The sequence below is a fragment of the Watersipora subatra genome, chromosome 5, assembly GCF_963576615.1.
Source record: "Watersipora subatra chromosome 5, tzWatSuba1.1, whole genome shotgun sequence".
NCBI lineage: Eukaryota > Metazoa > Bryozoa > Gymnolaemata > Cheilostomatida > Watersiporidae > Watersipora > Watersipora subatra.
In genome coordinates this window covers 46008822-46020592 of record NC_088712.1, presented here as the reverse complement: position 1 = coordinate 46020592, position 11771 = coordinate 46008822, and the positions used below count along the sequence as shown (strand labels likewise).

Sequence of the window (11771 nt, the reverse complement as noted above, 5' to 3'; positions counted from 1 at the left end):
ATTATTGTGACAATATTAGAACTAGTTTGTGGACGCCTTTCTACTGATCATTTTGTATTATGGATTCAAATAGGTTGGAAAGTTTTGAAATAGTTATCTTCCGTAGGTAGTGTTCAATTGAAGAGCGGCCGTTTTCACAACACTGCTTCTATAATGGTTCTCTATTGGAAGCATGGTTCATAAACAGGCAGCAATCAAATTGAAAGTTTACAATATTTACGTAACTATGAACTGCAACTGTTATAATCGACAGTTGAAAAGCAACACAAGAAAACATTAATGACCCTAAACAGCCGACTCACCATGGTTCTAAGGTTATCTGATGTCGACTTTGTGATGAAACAAACACGGATGAGTGTAGACGTTTGTCATTGGTGATTGTTTTGTATTGTCGAAACTTTGACTAAGTTATTATAAGATGTTTTTCGATGTTGATTCATGTGTTTATATCATTGTTACTTTGAAGTTGTTTGTTATATTTTAATTATATTAGAAATATCTAATATTGGCGAATGCCCAAAGTTAAATTTAAACCGTCATTTTTTCATTTTAAACTAGTTATTTATTTAATGGATTTCATATTTTAAAATCGTTTCTCTGGTTTATTGTCAATCCACAAATATTGTTTTATGTATAAGCGTGTTTTCACCTAAGTATTCAATTAATTCATAACAAATTATTCAGTTTTTTCAAAGTATATTTGAAACAATAAACAAAGTTTAATTTCGGAAAGCGTAAAACTTTGTTTTGACACTGCATTATACTTGCGCATGGCTTAGTCTACTAACATGTCTAGGGTAGCACAACTCATACTTACCTGGCACAGGGATATCTATGATCAAGAAGGTGGATTCCTCAGGAAGAGGCCTTACCATTGCACTTCGGTTTGGTTGACGCCTGCGATTATCCCAAATGTGGGTAACTCGGGTGCATAACTTTTGGTAGTGGGGGACTGCGTTCGCGCTATCCCCTAAAAATATAATGACAAGAATCTACAGATTGTTTTCTGACAGCTATAGCTGTAAACAGTATAGCCGCTTTGTCAACAGGTCAGCTGGGCTGACAAATCAGATTTCAGCCGGTGCAAAATATAACGATATCTTCATGTTTAAACCTATTAAAGTTCTATATACGCTATAAAAAAGGGCTGATACAGTAGTGTTCCTGAAAATTATTTTTTAATTTTCATTGAAGTTCTTTAAGTTCAGATTAAAAACCACAATTTGAATTAATAAAATAAAACAATGGATATAATTAAGACGTTTAACGAGACTATAATATTGATGATTGAGATAATCGATTTTCCCAGGTACTCCTTTAGTAAAATCGTAGCAAACACTACAGCAATAGCAAAAAAAGTTAATTGATATTCATATTATTGTGACAATATTAGAACTAGTTTGTGGACGCCTTTCGACTGATCATTTTGTGTTAAGGATTCAAATAGGTTGGAAAGTTTTGAAATGGCTAACTTCTGTAGATAGTGGTCAATAGAAGCGAGGCCGTTTTCACAACACTGCTTCTATATTGGTTCTCTATTGGAAGCATGGTTCATAAACAGGCAGCAATCAAATTGAAAGTTTACAATATTTACGTAACTATGAACTGAAACTGTTATAATCGACAGTTGAAAAGCAGCACAAGAAAACATTAATGACCCTAAACAGCCGACTCACCATGGGTCTAAGGTTATCTGATGTCGACTTTGTGATGAAACAAACACGGATGAGTGTAGACGTTTGTCATTGGTGATTGTTTTGTATTGTCGAAACTTTGACTAAGTTATTATAAGATGTTATTCGATGTTGATTCATGTGTTTATTCCATTGTTACTTTGAAGTTGTTTGTTATATTTTAATTATACTAGAAATATGTAATATTGGCGATTGCCCAAAGTTAAATTTAAACCGTCATTTTTTCATTTTAAACTAGTTATTTATTTAATGGATTTTATATTTTAAAATCGTTTCCCCTGTCTATTGTCAATCTGCAAAAATTGTTTTAAATATAAGCGTGCTTTCATCTAATTATTCAATTAATTCATAACAAATTATTCAGTTTTTTCAAAGTATAATTGAAACAATAAGCAAAGTTTAATTTCGATTAGCGTAAAAATTTGTTTCTACACTGCATTATACTTGCGAATGGCTTAGTCTACTAACATGTCTAGGGTAGCACAACTCATACTTACCTGGCACAGGGATATCCATGATCAAGAAGGTGGATTCCTCAGGAAGAGGCCTTACCATTGCACTTCGGTTTGGTTGACGCCTGCGATTATCCCAAATGTGGGTAACTCGGGTGCATAATTTTTGGTAGTGGGGGACTGCGTTCGCGCTATCCCCTAAAAATATAATGACAAAAATCTACAGATTGTTTTCTGACAGCTATAGCTGTAAACAGTATAGCCGCTTTGTCAACAGGTCAGCTGCGCTGACAAATCAGATTTCGGCCGGTGCAAAATATAACGATATTTTCATGTTGAAACCTATTAAACTTCTATATACGCTATAAAAAAGGGCTGATACAGTAGTGTTCCTGAAAATTATTTTTCATTTTTCATTAAAGTTCCTTAAGTTCAGATTAGAAACCACATTTTGAATTAATAAAATAAAACAATGGATATGATTAAGACGTTTAACGAGACTATAATATTGATGATTGAGATAATCGATTTTCCCAGGTACTCCTTTAGTAAAATCGTAGCAAACACTACAGCAATAACAAAAAAGGTTAATTGATATTCATATTATTGTGACAATATTAGAACTAGTTTGTGGACGCCTTTCTACTGATCATTTTGTATTATGGATTCAAATAGGTTGGAAAGTTTTGAAATAGTTATCTTCCGTAGGTAGTGTTCAATTGAAGAGCGGCCGTTTTCACAACACTGCTTCTATAATGGTTCTCTATTGGAAGCATGGTTCATAAACAGGCAGCAATCAAATTGAAAGTTTACAATATTTACGTAACTGTGAACTGCAACTGTTATAATCGACAGTTGAAAAGCAACACAAGAAAACATTAATGACCCTAAACAGCCGACTCACCATGGTTCTAAGGTTATCTGATGTCGACTTTGTGAGGAAACAAACATGGATGAGTGTAGACGTTTGTCATTGGTGATTGTTTTGTATTGTCGAAAATTTGACTAAGTTATTATAAGATGTTATTCGATGTTGATTCATGTGTTTATTCCATTGTTACTTTGAAGTTGTTTGTTATATTTTAATTATATTAGAAATATGTAATATTGGCGAATGCCCAAAGTTAAATTTAAACCGTCATTTTTTCATTTTAAACTAGTTATTTATTTAATGGATTTTATATTTTAAAATCGTTTCTCCTGTCTATTGTCAATCTGCAAAGATTGTTTTAAATATAAGCGTGCTTTCATCTAATTATTCAATTAATTCATAACAAATTATTCAGTTTTTTCAAAGTATAATTGAAACAATAAACAAAGTTTAATTTCGATTAGCGTAAAAATTTGTTTCTACACTGCATTATACTTGCGAATGGCTTAGTCTATTAACATGTCTAGGGTAGCACAACTCATACTTACCTGGCACAGGGATATCCATGATCAAGAAGGTGGATTCCTCAGGAAGAGGCCTTACCATTGCACTTCGGTTTGGTTGACGCCTGCGATTATCCCAAATGTGGGTAACTCGGGTGCATAATTTTTGGTAGTGGGGGACTGCGTTCGCGCTATCCCCTAAAAATATAATGACAAAAATCTACAGATTGTTTTCTGACAGCTATAGCTGTAAACAGTATAGCCGCTTTGTCAACAGGTCAGCTGCGCTGACAAATCAGATTTCGGCCGGTGCAAAATATAACGATATTTTCATGTTGAAACCTATTAAACTTCTATATACGCTATAAAAAAGGGCTGATACAGTAGTGTTCCTGAAAATTATTTTTCATTTTTCATTAAAGTTCCTTAAGTTCAGATTAGAAACCACATTTTGAATTAATAAAATAAAACAATGGATATGATTAAGACGTTTAACGAGACTATAATATTGATGATTGAGATAATCGATTTTCCCAGGTACTCCTTTAGTAAAATCGTAGCAAACACTACAGCAATAACAAAAAAGGTTAATTGATATTCATATTATTGTGACAATATTAGAACTAGTTTGTGGACGCCTTTCTACTGATCATTTTGTATTATGGATTCAAATAGGTTGGAAAGTTTTGAAATAGTTATCTTCCGTAGGTAGTGTTCAATTGAAGAGCGGCCGTTTTCACAACACTGTTTCTATAATGGTTCTCTATTGGAAGCATGGTTCATAAACAGGCAGCAATCAAATTGAAAGTTTACAATATTTACGTAACTATGAACTGCAACTGTTATAATCGACAGTTGAAAAGCAACACAAGAAAACATTAATGACCCTAAACAGCCGACTCACCATGGTTCTAAGGTTATCTGATGTCGACTTTGTGATGAAACAAACACGGATGAGTGTAGACGTTTGTCATTGGTGATTGTTTTGTATTGTCGAAACTTTGACTAAGTTATTATAAGATGTTTTTCGATGTTGATTCATGTGTTTATTCCATTGTTACTTTGAAGTTGTTTGTTATATTTTAATTATATTAGAAATATCTAATATTGGCGAATGCCCAAAGTTAAATTTAAACCGTCATTTTTTCATTTTAATCTAGTTATTTATTTAATGGATTTCATATTTTAAAATCGTTTCTCCGGTTTATTGTCAATCCACAAATATTGTTTTATGTATAAGCGTGTTTTCACCTAGGTATTCAATTAATTCATAACAAATTATTCAGTTTTTTCAAAGTATAATTGAAACAATAAACAAAGTTTAATTTCGGAAAGCGTAAAACTTTGTTTTGACACTGCATTATACTTGCGCATGGCTTAGTCTACTAACATGTCTAGGGTAGCACAACTCATACTTACCTGGCACAGGGATATCCATGATCAAGAAGGTGGATTCCTCAGGAAGAGGCCTTACCATTGCACTTCGGTTTGGTTGACGCCTGCGATTATCCCAAATGTGGGTAACTCGGGTGCATAACTTTTGGTAGTGGGGGACTGCGTTCGCGCTATCCCCTAAAAATATAATGACAAGAATCTACAGATTGTTTTCTGACAGCTATAGCTGTAAACAGTATAGCCGCTTTGTCAACAGGTCAGCTGGGCTGACAAATCAGATTTCAGCCGGTGCAAAATATAACGATATCTTCATGTTTAAACCTATTAAAGTTCTATATACGCTATAAAAAAGGGCTGATACAGTAGTGTTCCTGAAAATTATTTTTTAATTTTCATTAAAGTTCCTTAAGTTCAGATTAAAAACCACATTTTGAATTAATAAAATAAAACAATGGATATAATTAAGACGTTTAACGAGACTATAATATTGATGAATGAGATAATCGATTTTCTCAGGTACTCCTTTAGTAAAATCGTAGCAAACACTACAGCAATAACAAAAAAGGTTAATTGATATTCATATTATTGTGACAATATTAGAACTAGTTTGTGGACGCCTTTCTACTGATCATTTTGTATTAAAGATTCAAATAGGTTGGAAAGTTTTGAAATGGCTAACTTCTGTAGATAGTGTTCAATAGAAGCGAGGCCGTTTTCACAACACTGCTTCTATATTGGTTCTCTATTGGAAGCATGGTTCATAAACAGGCAGCAATCAAATTGAAAGTTTACAATATTTACGTAACTATGAACTGAAACTGTTATAATCGACAGTTGAAAAGCAGCACAAGAAAACATTAATGACCCTAAACAGCCGACTCACCATGGGTCTAAGGTTATCTGATGTCGACTTTGTGATGAAACAAACACGGATGAGTGTAGACGTTTGTCATTGGTGATTGTTTTGTATTGTCGAAACTTTGACTAAGTTATTATAAGATGTTATTCGATGTTGATTCATGTGTTTATTCCATTGTTACTTTGAAGTTGTTTGTTATATTTTAATTATACTAGAAATATCTAATATTGGCGATTGCCCAAAGTTAAATTTAAACCGTCATTTTTTCATTTTAAACTAGTTATTTATTTAATGGATTTCATATTTTAAAATCGTTTCCCCTGTCTATTGTCAATCCACAAAGATTGGTTTATGTATAAGCGTGTTTTCATCTAGTTATTCAATTAATTCATAACAAATGACTCAATTTATTTCAAAATATATTTGAAACAATAAACAAAGTTTAATTTCGGAAAGCGTAAAACTTTGTTTTGACACTGCATTATACTTGCGCATGGCTTAGTCTACTAACATGTCTAGGGTAGCACAACTCATACTTACCTGGCACAAGGATATCCATGATCAAGAAGGTGGATTCCTCAGGAAGAGGCCTTACCATTGCACTTCGGTTTGGTTGACGCCTGCGATTATCCCAAATGTGGGTAACTCGGGTGCATAATTTTTGGTAGTGGGGGACTGCGTTCGCGCTATCCCCTAAAAATATAATGGCAAAAATCTACAGATTGATTTCTGACAGCTATAGCTGTAAACAGTATAGCCGCTTTGTCAACAGGTCAGCTGCGCTGACAAATCAGATTTCAGCCGGTGCAAAATATAACGATATTTTCATGTTTAAACCTATTAAAATTCTATATACGCAATAAAAAAGGGCTGATACAGTAGTGTGCCTGAAAATTATTTTTCATTAAAGTTCCTTAAGTTCAGATTAAAAACCACATTTTGAATTAATAAAATAAAACAATGGATATGATTAAGACGTTTAACGAGACTATAATATTGATGATTGAGATAATCGATTTTCCCAGGTACTCCTTTAGTAAAATCGTAGCAAACACTACAGCAATAACAAAAAAGGTTAATTGATATTCATATTATTGTGACAATATTAGAACTAGTTTGTGGACGCCTTTCAACTGATCATTTTGTATTATGGATTCAAATATGTTGGAAAGTTTTGAAATAGTTATCTTCCGTAGGTAGTGTTCAATTGAAGAGCGGCCGTTTTCACAACACTGCTTCTATAATGGTTCTCTATTGGAAGCATGGTTCATAAACAGGCAGCAATCAAATTGAAAGTTTACAATATTTACGTAACTATGAACTGCAACTGTTATAATCGACAGTTGAAAAGCAACACAAGAAAACATTAATGACCCTAAACAGCCGACTCACCATGGTTCTAAGGTTATCTGATGTCGACTTTGTGATGAAACAAACACGGATGAGTGTAGACGTTTGTCATTGGTGATTGTTTTGTATTGTCGAAAGTTTGACTAAGTTATTATAAGATGTTATTCGATGTTGATTCATGTGTTTATTTCATTGTTACTTTGAAGTTGTTTGTTATATTTTAATTATATTAGAAATATGTAATATTGGCGAATGCCCAAAGTTAAATTTAAACCGTCATTTTTTCATTTTAAACTAGTTATTTATTTAATGGATTTCATATTTTAAAATCGGTTCCCCTGTTTATTGTCAATCCGCAAATATTGTTTTATGTATAAGCGTGTTTTCATCTAGTTATTCAATTAATTCATAACAAATGACTCAATTTATTTCAAAGTATAATTGAAACAATAAACAAAGTTCAATTTCGGAAAGCGTAAAACTTTGTTTTGACACTGCATTATACTTGCGCATGGCTTAGTCTACTAACATGTCTAGGGTAGCACAACTCATACTTACCTGGCACAGGGATATCCATGATCAAGAAGGTGGATTCCTCAGGAAGAAGCCTTACCATTGCACTTCGGTTTGGTTGACGCCTGCGATTATCCCAAATGTGGGTAACTCGGGTGCATAATTTTTGGTAGTGGGGGACTGCGTTCGCGCTATCCCCTAAAAATATAATGACAAAAATCTACAGATTGTTTTCTGACAGCTATAGCTGTAAACAGTATAGCCGCTTTGTCAACAGGTCAGCTGCGCTGACAAATCAGATTTCGGCCGGTGCAAAATATAACGATATTTTCATGTTGAAACCTATTAAAATTCTATATACGCTATAAAAAGGGCTGATACGGTAGTGTTCCTGAAACTTATTTTTCATTTTTCAGTAAAGTTCCTTAAGTTCAGATTAAAAACCACATTTTGAATTAATAAAATAAAACAATGGATATGATTAAGACGTTTAACGAGACTATAATATTGATGATTGAGATAATCGATTTTCCCAGGTACTCCTTTAGTAAAATCGTAACAAACACTACAGCAATAACAAAAAAGGTTAATTGATATTCATATTATTGTGACAATATTAGAACTAGTTTGTGGACGCCTTTCTACTGATCATTTTGTATTATGGATTCAAATAGGTTGGAAAGTTTTGAAATAGTTATCTTCCGTAGGTAGTGTTCAATTGAAGAGCGGCCGTTTTCACAACACTGCTTCTATAATGGTTCTCTATTGGAAGCATGGTTCATAAACAGGCAACAATCAAATTGAAAGTTTACAATATTTACGTAACTATGAACTGCAACTGTTATAATCGACAGTTGAAAAGCAACACAAGAAAACATTAATGACCCTAAACAGCCGACTCACCATGGTTCTAAGGTTATCTGATGTCGACTTTGTGATGAAACAAACACGGATGAGTGTAGACGTTTGTCATTGGTGATTGTTTTGTATTGTCGAAACTTTGACTAAGTTATTATAAGATGTTTTTCGATGTTGATTCATGTGTTTATTCCATTGTTACTTTGAAGTTGTTTGTTATATTTTAATTATATTAGAAATATCTAATATTGGCGAATGCCCAAAGTTAAATTTAAACCGTCATTTTTTCATTTTAAACTAGTTATTTATTTAATGGATTTCATATTTTAAAATCGTTTCTCCGGTTTATTGTCAATCCACAAATATTGTTTTATGTATAAGCGTGTTTTCACCTAGGTATTCAATTAATTCATAACAAATTATTCAGTTTTTTCAAAGTATATTTGAAACAATAAACAAAGTTTAATTTCGGAAAGCGTAAAACTTTGTTTTGACACTGCATTATACTTGCGCATGGCTTAGTCTACTAACATGTCTAGGGTAGCACAACTCATACTTACCTGGCACAGGGATATCCATGATCAAGAAGGTGGATTCCTCAGGAAGAGGCCTTACCATTGCACTTCGGTTTGGTTGACGCCTGCGATTATCCCAAATGTGGGTAACTCGGGTGCATAACTTTTGGTAGTGGGGGACTGCGTTCGCGCTATCCCCTAAAAATATAATGACAAGAATCTACAGATTGTTTTCTGACAGCTATAGCTGTAAACAGTATAGCCGCTTTGTCAACAGGTCAGCTGGGCTGACAAATCAGATTTCAGCCGGTGCAAAATATAACGATATCTTCATGTTTAAACCTATTAAAGTTCTATATACGCTATAAAAAAGGGCTGATACAGTAGTGTTCCTGAAAATTATTTTTTAATTTTCATTGAAGTTCTTTAAGTTCAGATTAAAAACCACATTTTGAATTAATAAAATAAAACAATGGATATAATTAAGACGTTTAACGAGACTATAATATTGATGATTGAGATAATCGATTTTCCCAGGTACTCCTTTAGTAAAATCGTAGCAAACACTACAGCAATAGCAAAAAAAGTTAATTGATATTCATATTATTGTGACAATATTAGAACTAGTTTGTGGACGCCTTTCGACTGATCATTTTGTATTAAGGATTCAAATAGGTTGGAAAGTTTTGAAATAGTTATCTTCCGTAGGTAGTGTTCAATTGAAGAGCGGCCGTTTTCACAACACTGCTTCTATAATGGTTCTCTATTGGAAGCATGGTTCATAAACAGGCAGCAATCAAATTGAAAGTTTACAATATTTACGTAACTGTGAACTGCAACTGTTATAATCGACAGTTGAAAAGCAACACAAGAAAACATTAATGACCCTAAACAGCCGACTCACCATGGTTCTAAGGTTATCTGATGTCGACTTTGTGAGGAAACAAACATGGATGAGTGTAGACGTTTGTCATTGGTGATTGTTTTGTATTGTCGAAAATTTGACTAAGTTATTATAAGATGTTATTCGATGTTGATTCATGTGTTTATTCCATTGTTACTTTGAAGTTGTTTGTTATATTTTAATTATATTAGAAATATGTAATATTGGCGAATGCCCAAAGTTAAATTTAAACCGTCATTTTTTCATTTTAAACTAGTTATTTATTTAATGGATTTTATATTTTAAAATCGTTTCCCCTGTCTATTGTCAATCTGCAAAGATTGTTTTAAATATAAGCGTGCTTTCATCTAATTATTCAATTAATTCATAACAAATTATTCAGTTTTTTCAAAGTATAATTGAAACAATAAACAAAGTTTAATTTCGATTAGCGTAAAAATTTGTTTCTACACTGCATTATACTTGCGAATGGCTTAGTCTACTAACATGTCTAGGGTAGCACAACTCATACTTACCTGGCACAGGGATATCCATGATCAAGAAGGTGGATTCCTCAGGAAGAGGCCTTACCATTGCACTTCGGTTTGGTTGACGCCTGCGATTATCCCAAATGTGGGTAACTCGGGTGCATAATTTTTGGTAGTGGGGGACTGCGTTCGCGCTATCCCCTAAAAATATAATGACAAAAATCTACAGATTGTTTTCTGACAGCTATAGCTGTAAACAGTATAGCCGCTTTGTCAACAGGTCAGCTGCGCTGACAAATCAGATTTCGGCCGGTGCAAAATATAACGATATTTTCATGTTGAAACCTATTAAACTTCTATATACGCTATAAAAAAGGGCTGATACAGTAGTGTTCCTGAAAATTATTTTTCATTTTTCATTAAAGTTCCTTAAGTTCAGATTAGAAACCACATTTTGAATTAATAAAATAAAACAATGGATATGATTAAGACGTTTAACGAGACTATAATATTGATGATTGAGATAATCGATTTTCCCAGGTACTCCTTTAGTAAAATCGTAGCAAACACTACAGCAATAACAAAAAAGGTTAATTGATATTCATATTATTGTGACAATATTAGAACTAGTTTGTGGACGCCTTTCTACTGATCATTTTGTATTATGGATTCAAATAGGTTGGAAAGTTTTGAAATAGTTATCTTCCGTAGGTAGTGTTCAATTGAAGAGCGGCCGTTTTCACAACACTGTTTCTATAATGGTTCTCTATTGGAAGCATGGTTCATAAACAGGCAGCAATCAAATTGAAAGTTTACAATATTTACGTAACTATGAACTGCAACTGTTATAATCGACAGTTGAAAAGCAACACAAGAAAACATTAATGACCCTAAACAGCCGACTCACCATGGTTCTAAGGTTATCTGATGTCGACTTTGTGATGAAACAAACACGGATGAGTGTAGACGTTTGTCATTGGTGATTGTTTTGTATTGTCGAAACTTTGACTAAGTTATTATAAGATGTTTTTCGATGTTGATTCATGTGTTTATTCCATTGTTACTTTGAAGTTGTTTGTTATATTTTAATTATATTAGAAATATCTAATATTGGCGAATGCCCAAAGTTAAATTTAAACCGTCATTTTTTCATTTTAAACTAGTTATTTATTTAATGGATTTCATATTTTAAAATCGTTTCTCCGGTTTATTGTCAATCCACAAATATTGTTTTATGTATAAGCGTGTTTTCACCTAGGTATTCAATTAATTCATAACAAATTATTCAGTTTTTTCAAAGTATAATTGAAACAATAAACAAAGTTTAATTTCGGAAAGCGTAAAACTTTGTTTTGACACTGCATTATACTTGCGCATGGCTTAGTCTACT

The 11771-nt window shown here is 32.9% G+C and overlaps 8 non-coding genes across 8 annotated transcripts; all 8 read left to right on the top strand.

The window, feature by feature from the left end:
* The first annotated feature begins 809 nt into the window (after positions 1 to 809).
* Positions 810 to 973, top strand: LOC137397798 (U1 spliceosomal RNA). The gene has a single exon (XR_010978847.1). It is a non-coding gene; the product is annotated as a U1 spliceosomal RNA (small nuclear RNA).
* A 1210-nt stretch (positions 974 to 2183) lies between these two features.
* LOC137397668 (U1 spliceosomal RNA) lies at positions 2184 to 2347 on the top strand. Its single transcript, XR_010978722.1, has one exon. It is a non-coding gene; the product is annotated as a U1 spliceosomal RNA (small nuclear RNA).
* Positions 2348 to 3557: 1210 nt separating this feature from the next.
* Positions 3558 to 3721, top strand: LOC137397666 (U1 spliceosomal RNA). Its single transcript, XR_010978721.1, has one exon. It is a non-coding gene; the product is annotated as a U1 spliceosomal RNA (small nuclear RNA).
* Positions 3722 to 4931: 1210 nt separating this feature from the next.
* On the top strand, positions 4932 to 5095 carry LOC137397764 (U1 spliceosomal RNA). The gene has a single exon (XR_010978814.1). It is a non-coding gene; the product is annotated as a U1 spliceosomal RNA (small nuclear RNA).
* A 1211-nt stretch (positions 5096 to 6306) lies between these two features.
* Positions 6307 to 6470, top strand: LOC137397712 (U1 spliceosomal RNA). The gene has a single exon (XR_010978764.1). It is a non-coding gene; the product is annotated as a U1 spliceosomal RNA (small nuclear RNA).
* A 1204-nt stretch (positions 6471 to 7674) lies between these two features.
* Positions 7675 to 7838, top strand: LOC137397695 (U1 spliceosomal RNA). Its single transcript, XR_010978748.1, has one exon. It is a non-coding gene; the product is annotated as a U1 spliceosomal RNA (small nuclear RNA).
* Positions 7839 to 9047: 1209 nt separating this feature from the next.
* Positions 9048 to 9211, top strand: LOC137397763 (U1 spliceosomal RNA). The gene has a single exon (XR_010978813.1). It is a non-coding gene; the product is annotated as a U1 spliceosomal RNA (small nuclear RNA).
* Positions 9212 to 10421: 1210 nt separating this feature from the next.
* LOC137397664 (U1 spliceosomal RNA) lies at positions 10422 to 10585 on the top strand. Its single transcript, XR_010978719.1, has one exon. It is a non-coding gene; the product is annotated as a U1 spliceosomal RNA (small nuclear RNA).
* The last annotated feature ends 1186 nt before the right edge of the window (positions 10586 to 11771 follow it).